The sequence below is a fragment of the Rhinolophus ferrumequinum genome, chromosome 5, assembly GCF_004115265.2.
Source record: "Rhinolophus ferrumequinum isolate MPI-CBG mRhiFer1 chromosome 5, mRhiFer1_v1.p, whole genome shotgun sequence".
Classification (NCBI taxonomy): Eukaryota; Metazoa; Chordata; class Mammalia; order Chiroptera; family Rhinolophidae; genus Rhinolophus; species Rhinolophus ferrumequinum.
In genome coordinates this window covers 38,003,238-38,010,456 of record NC_046288.1, presented here as the reverse complement: position 1 = coordinate 38,010,456, position 7,219 = coordinate 38,003,238, and positions in this window count along the sequence as shown.

Below are 7,219 nucleotides of genomic sequence, written 5' to 3'. Positions count from 1 at the left end.
GCTCAAAAGAGTGGTCTGGAATGAAGATACAGACTTAAAAAGCATCAGCATACAGCTGATAGTTAAAATTCATAGGATGAGATTTCCTGGGCGGGACATGGAAAGTGTGGAGGGCAGGGCTGAAGGTCAGAGCCCCGGGTGGTATCAAAATTTAGGGGCTGGCTAACAATTGTCATCTCAATAAACTTTAATTTAAAAACATTTTTTTAGAGGCTGGCAAAGGAGGAGCAGCCTAGAAAGAAATCCAAGCCAGCAACGCCCTTGCCCCTGTGTGAGTTTAAGCAGATCACTTGGCTTTTCTGAGCCTCAGATTCTTCACCTCTACAATGAAGATAAGGCCTTCCTACTACTTACTAAATGTTAAGGCTTAAAAGAAACAATATGTTGGTATAGGAACAGGACTTTTCAACTACAAAGTGAATACACATAAGCATCTGTAATTTCTCAGGTCCAAAAGCTCGCCTGAGGTCGGTCATATACACTGTGAATGGGGAAAGAAACTATGTTCTATGATGTCAATTCTTTCAACACAGCATTACAAAAGCCTCAGTGAGCATTGATCTTGTTAATTTGCCAAGAGGGGAAAGAAGATAACAATAATACAATCATATGTGTAGCTGGAAATCTATTTAGTATGTGGAATAAAAATAATTAACAAGTGATATCTTCAGGAAACAGTGAACCCTGGCAGCATGGTGAACTTTGCCTGCAAAGTAATCTGTTAGATTGTGTTTCAAGAATTTTTGGCCAGTGGAGGGAAGGAAAATAAATTGTGAAAAATGTCAGAATGAGGGCTGATTGTCTGCCACAGAATCATGCGTCTTGGAGCCGGTGACCATGTGATTTCAGCAGAGACACCAAGTGGTATAGCACCTGCTTTCAAAGCCACTCAGAAAACAGAATAAGCTTAAGAATGAGCAAGGACACTTATGAATAAGTCATTCAATGGAACACCCTTTCTTTCACATATAAGACTCTATACAGGACTGTTTAATGGAGAAAAATAAGAGCAAGCACCCAGCAATTCCATGCTTCCTTGAAAGCCTTTTCTCCCATCTTCTCACCTCCACCAGGCTTAGAGACCTACAAAATGTATTCTCTTCTCTCCCACCTCCTTCCAGCATGTCATGAAAAATATCTCCCTGGTGTCTTCCCTGCCCTGCCCATCATGTCTCCTAAACCACCATCAGGGAACAAACTCTAGATTATTAAGCAGTACATTTAATATCCTAATCTGATGTATTTGCCTTTGGACAACTTCGTCCAAGTCCAGATGTTCCCACAGACAGCAGGGGAAGGGAGGAGAAAGAAGGACATTGGTGGGGCAGTGGGGGGAGACTGGTCTTATATTTGTATGACCTACAGAGTTCACCTCATTGTTCATTTTTGTGTTTTTATTGATTGAAACAAAACAGAGTTGTGTTAATCTGAGATGCTGAGATTGATGGATCTCTAGTTATAAATTTGAAGAACAGAAACCAATACACTTTTGCCTAAGTGATTATCCCTTTATGTTTGTTCCTTTGGCCCCTATTCTAGCATTATCCCATCTGCCCACTTACAATACTTTTCAGTCTGGCCTATAACAACCCAGGAATGGGTGATGGAGGGGAACGTTTCCTGTTTTGTGTGTTCAGAATCAGATATGACTGTTAAGTTACTTACATTTAAAATCGAACTAGTTATCTGCTTCTGAGCACTCTAGATCTTCATATTAAAGATATACTTTAAAAACATCTCATTATTAGTTCAAACCAAGAAACTACATTTTTTTTCCAAAAATGAATATATAATTATTTCTCCCAGTACAAAAGAAGAGTCTTCCCCACAAATTCACAATTTTCACTGAGAATAAAAGATACAAATTTCTGGCATTATAGGATAGCCTGTTTGTTTGTTTCCAGCTTCAAGAGAATGTAGGTCCAAACTCTAAGAGACACAATCAAGAAAGCTATATGCTAATTAATTAATTGGGGGATATGAAGAAAAGATAGAAAATCAGGATGACTTCTTGTTTTCCAGCTTGAGCAGGTGGAAGATGGAGCCACTAAGTGAAATGGAGAAGACTAGACTGGGGTGGGAGAATTAGGTTTTAAGAAAATCTAAAGCTGTTTTTGGACTAGTCAAGTGTGAGGTGCCAATAAGATATCCAAAGGTAAACATCAAGAAAGCAGATGTGAAGAGTTTGTCAAAGGAGAGACTTAGGGTGGAAATACAAATTTAGAATTCACTGGCACTAAAATGGTGCTTGAATCCATGGCAATGAATAAGACCAGCAAGGAGCGTCTTAGAGATAAGAGGAGGTTCTAAGGTAAGCCCTAAGAAACCAAGATGTGGACATTAGTTAAAAAAGGAAATGTTAGACAAGCTCAGAAGGAGCAGCTTATGCAAGGGGAGAGGAAGGAAGGAAGATAGAAGAGGAGACTGTTTCAAAAGTGAGAGACCAAGTAATATGCAGACAAAGAGACGCTCTTGAATTTGGCCACTCGAATGGCATTGTAGACATTTTGGAGAGCTTCTCATTTGGGCATGGACAAATAATTTCTGCTGGAGATGGCTATGAAAGGGTAACTATTTGGGGGAAATGAAACTGTTGGATCATTCCTTCTCACATTTGGAGGGTTATAACAGCCAGAAAAATGAATGCGGGGAGAGAGGTAGAGGACTAGACGCAAGAAAATGTCCCTCATTTGTGTCTCTCTGAGCCCAAAAGTGAACTCAGTTTTAATGGTGTGGATCACTAATTGTCAAGTTCCAAGGGCTGACTCTGTACTGGAAATCATTTCCAGGAACCTGACTGCTCAGGAGTTACCTGAATTTCTTTAGAAATAAACTATCATTCTGACATTCTAAAGGAAATGGCTGTTGGCTGTCACCTCATCCTTGAATCATTTTTCTTAAGGACATGCTGACTTGCCCTGCCTTCTCAGAGGTTCAGCCAAGAATATCAGCTCATGGCAGGCTGGGAGGTGGGGAATGGAGGGAGGCAGGCTCTGTCCACTTTTCTTTCTTTTTTTTTTAACTTTTATTTATTTTAAGTGTGTTTTTCCAGGATCCATCAGCTCCAAGTCAACTAGTTGTAGAGGGCGCAGGTCACAGTGGCCCATGTGGGTATCAAACTGGCAACTTTGTTGTTAAGAGCACCGCACTCTGACCAGCTGAGGTAACTGGCTGCCCCTCTGTCCACTTTTCATGGCATTGTGATCTAGAATCTCACAGTTTAGCATGGAAGACTGTAAACTCCCTGAGAATGGACAAGTCTTCTTGATCTCTTTACCCTTTTCAGAGCTTGGCAGATAGTTTTACACATAGGAAGGACTCCAGAAATTGTTTAATAAGTATTTATTGAGTGCCTACAGTACTGGTGTGTCAGATTTTGTTGGAAACAGAATATTCTGCCTTTAAAAAGAATTTGGTAGCTTTAAACATTCAGAAAGTAAAAGTCTTCAGGATACGTTAATAAATTTAAAACAACAACAACAACAAGCCCCAGAGCAGTGTGCAGCCATCATCTCAGATAAAAACAACAATATGTAGATGGACACATTTATAGTGCTTCCACTGTCTTTGAAGGATAAAAAGAAAGTGACATCAGTGACCACCTCCTCAAAGAGGGACAGTGTATGTGGGGACAGAGCCCCAAAAAGCAGTTTCCAGGCTCTCGGCCTCACATAGAAAGGTGCTGGCTCAGGTAGTAAATGGCCATGGACTGTGATCAAATGGCCATCAGCTGCGGCTAGTTGGCCGTCAGCTGTAACCAGTGAGCCATTGGGCACTAATATAACTGCCGTGGCTGGGCTAGCAGAAAAGGGGGGCTAGCAGGAAGATGGTGGCTGAGCCTGCAAGCAGCGCAGTGAGGGTTGAGAATTGTGTGGCTCCTGGTTCCTGTGTCTCCAACCCAGCTGCCAGCGAGAGTATAGAGATATGACTCCCCTACTTATGGCTCCGTGGGTGTTCCTTTTTGGCCTCACCATGTCCTGCGTTCTTGTATGGGGAGCGGGAGCAGAGACCCCGCAGGCCGCCCCGCATGACACATGGCGCAGCGAGCAGGGTACGGTGCCGGCCAAATCCCTACGAAGGGCGGTGGAGCAGTTTGTGCGTATGAACACTCAGTCTCCGGAAGACCAGGAGGAGCAGCTGCCTGAGAGCTGGATCCCCGTGGAGGGGTGGAAAGACGTGGATGGTTCCCCAACCAGCATAAGCTGGAGAAAGCGAAGGTCCTTGCGGCCCTGTGGGCTGGAAAGTTCTTGCTGAGGCAGCCCGGATGCAGGACTTGTGGTCCCAGGAGGAAACGCTTGCTGAGTCCTCCATGGGAGATGAGGGTGAGGTCAAGGTCATCCCTCACCCCCAGGACAGCCCTGGCAAATGACTATGGACTATCGGGAATTGCCTTCCATCCCTAATTTAATGGACCACTTGACTGTTTGGGAACATACCACCACGTAGTGGAACTGGCGGATGTTTGCTTTTGTGTCTTGACCGGCCACCATTGAGAATATGTAAGCACCTTGACTGTGAGCCGCTGTTGTTCCACCACGGTACCAAGAGGCCCAGAGAGAGTGGCAGTGCCCTGAGAGCCCTGGCTGTGTCCAGGAAGTCTGGCTGTGCCCAGAGAGAGTGGCAGTGCCCTGAGAAATCCTCGCTGTGCCCGGGGAGACTAGTGGTACCCTAAGAAGTCCAGGAAGTCTGGCTGTGCCCAGAAGTACTGGTGGTGCCCTGAGAAACCCTGTCTGTGCCCAGAGAGCCTGGCTGTGTCCAGGAAATAGCATTCACCTCCAGGCTCCTCGCACAGGGCCCCTCGCGGAAGACGCTTGTTGCGTAGATTGTGAGGTGAGACCCTGTAGGGGTGGAGTGTGGGGACAGAGCCCCAAAAAGCAGTTTCTAGGCTCTCGGCCTCACATAGAAAGGTGCTGGCTCAGGTAGTAAATGGCCATCGACTGTGATCAAATGGCCATCAGCTGTGGCTAGTTGGCCGTCAGCTGTAACCAGTGAGCCATTGGGCACTAATATAACTGCCGTGGCTACGCTAGCAGAAAATGGGGGCTAGCAAGAAGATGGGGGCTGAGCCTGCAAGCGGAGCAGTGAGGGTTGAGAATTGTGTGGCTCCTGCTTCCTGTGTCTCCAACCCAGCAGCCAGCGAGAGTATAGTGGTATGACTCCCCTACCTATGGCTCCGTGGGTGTTCCTTTTTGGCCTCACCATATCCTGCGTTCTTATGTGGGGAGCGGGACCAGAGACCTTGCAGGCCGCCCCGCATGACAGTGTAACTGCCCGACCAGGGAAGGAAGGAGACTTCCTTTTCACTATATACTCCTTCACGGATTTTGAATTTTGTACCATTTAATGTATTATCTTTTCCAAGTAAATAAAACAATATTTAGAAAAGAAGAAAAATGAAAGTGGTCAGTAAATAATAGTACAGGAGAAATAAGACTTAATCAGTGGAACCAAACAAACAGGCTTTGTCAACAAGAAAATGGTGCCTGGGTCAGCAAGACATCCAGATCCAGCACAAGACAGAGGAAATACTGGACAGTGTGACATTCTTGAGGGGAAAGGCGAGAGGGAGGGCCTGGGATGGAATTTGGGAGGAATCTATGCTGAGGCCACATAATAAAACCGTGCAAGGGAGGTGGTCTAGTAGGTAATATTAAATTAACAGAAAGCAATACCCAGTATGGGGAGCTGACGGTAGCAGGATTGACATGGTCAAGGTCAGGGAGAGTTTCCTGAGGAAGCTAATGATTGAGCTGAGATCTGGAGGGCGATTAGGAATTAACTAGCCAAGAGGGACCGGCAGTGGAGGCAGCAGGTAAAGAACATGCGCAAAGGTACTGAGGAGGGAGAGGGCAGACTCAGTTCATCCCAGTGCCCACAGATGTGGCTATCCACCGCCACCAGGTTATCCGGATTTATCGACCAGAATGTTCAGTTCTCCTTTTATCCGAGCTAAACCCTCCTCTAAGTCTGAACCATGGGAGGGGTGGGGGTGCCAATCTGTTTATCAGGAGTAAGACGTTTGATGTAAATTGAATGAAGCCGTGGAATTCTCTATCTTGTTCACTGGTGTATCTAATATTATTACCTCCCTTTTACCCCAAACTCAAGCACAGATAAGAGAATCAGCTTTGTCCAAGGGTACGTAATGAGTGAGTAAGGAGTATCTCTGGTGTTCATTCAGGCGTGCAGGTATGGTTTCATCCATGCCCTGGCTCCAGTTCTCCTGGCTCTACTCAGTCTTCCCCCAGTAGTCTTCTCTGTGCATCTCAAAGAAACTGATGGGGAAGCTGTGAACTGAAGAGCCAGCAGGTGGAGAGCATGGATTTTAGCATTTTAAAAATATTCCTGGAGACTGGGAGGAGGGTCATCAGAAGCCAGGAGGGAGTTCAACGAAGATGGCAAGTAGGTGGAGGAATGGTAAATAAAGACAAAATAGAGGAAGCTTATTCTAGAATACACGTAGAGGAGGCCAAAAAGAAGTGGGGAGATACTCTTTCCTGTAAACCCCTGGAGAATCTTGTTTTCAGCAACACTGAAAACAATGGAAGATGGAATTAAGCTATGCACTGGCATCAGAAGCAGTAACTAAAAGAAATAGGAGATATTCCTAGTGCTGAAGAACATGAATCTTTCCAGTGAAGGAGCCCACAAAGGACCCAACACAATGAAAGGGGGAAATTCTACAACTAGATACCTCATCGTGAAATTTCAGAAATACAAGCATAAAAAAGAAAATCCTAAAAGCTTCCAAAAACATATCTCATCCAAAAGAATGAGAGTTAGATTGACTTCTCATCAGTTATACCAGCTTGTAGAAGACCATGATTACATTGAATGGGACTTCAAAACTCTAAAGGAAATATATTGACAAGAGTACACATAACATACAAACAAGTCTTCAAAATAATAAAATGAACACCTATGAACTCACCACTCTACTAAAGATACTTCATATCACCAGTACTTATGGCACACCTGAGGGCCCTGCCCTGATTTTGCCCCCTCATTCTCTGCCAGAAGTAATCTAAATTTTGGGCTAATAATTTCCTTGATAGTTTCACCACATATGCATGTATTGCTGACCAATATAATTTTGGTTTTGAAATACATATCGTGAAACATGTATTTCGTATATGAAATTTCTATAAATATCTTCATACCATATGTATTCTTAAACTCATTGTATGTTTGCACTCATTCATGTTGATACAGACAGCTG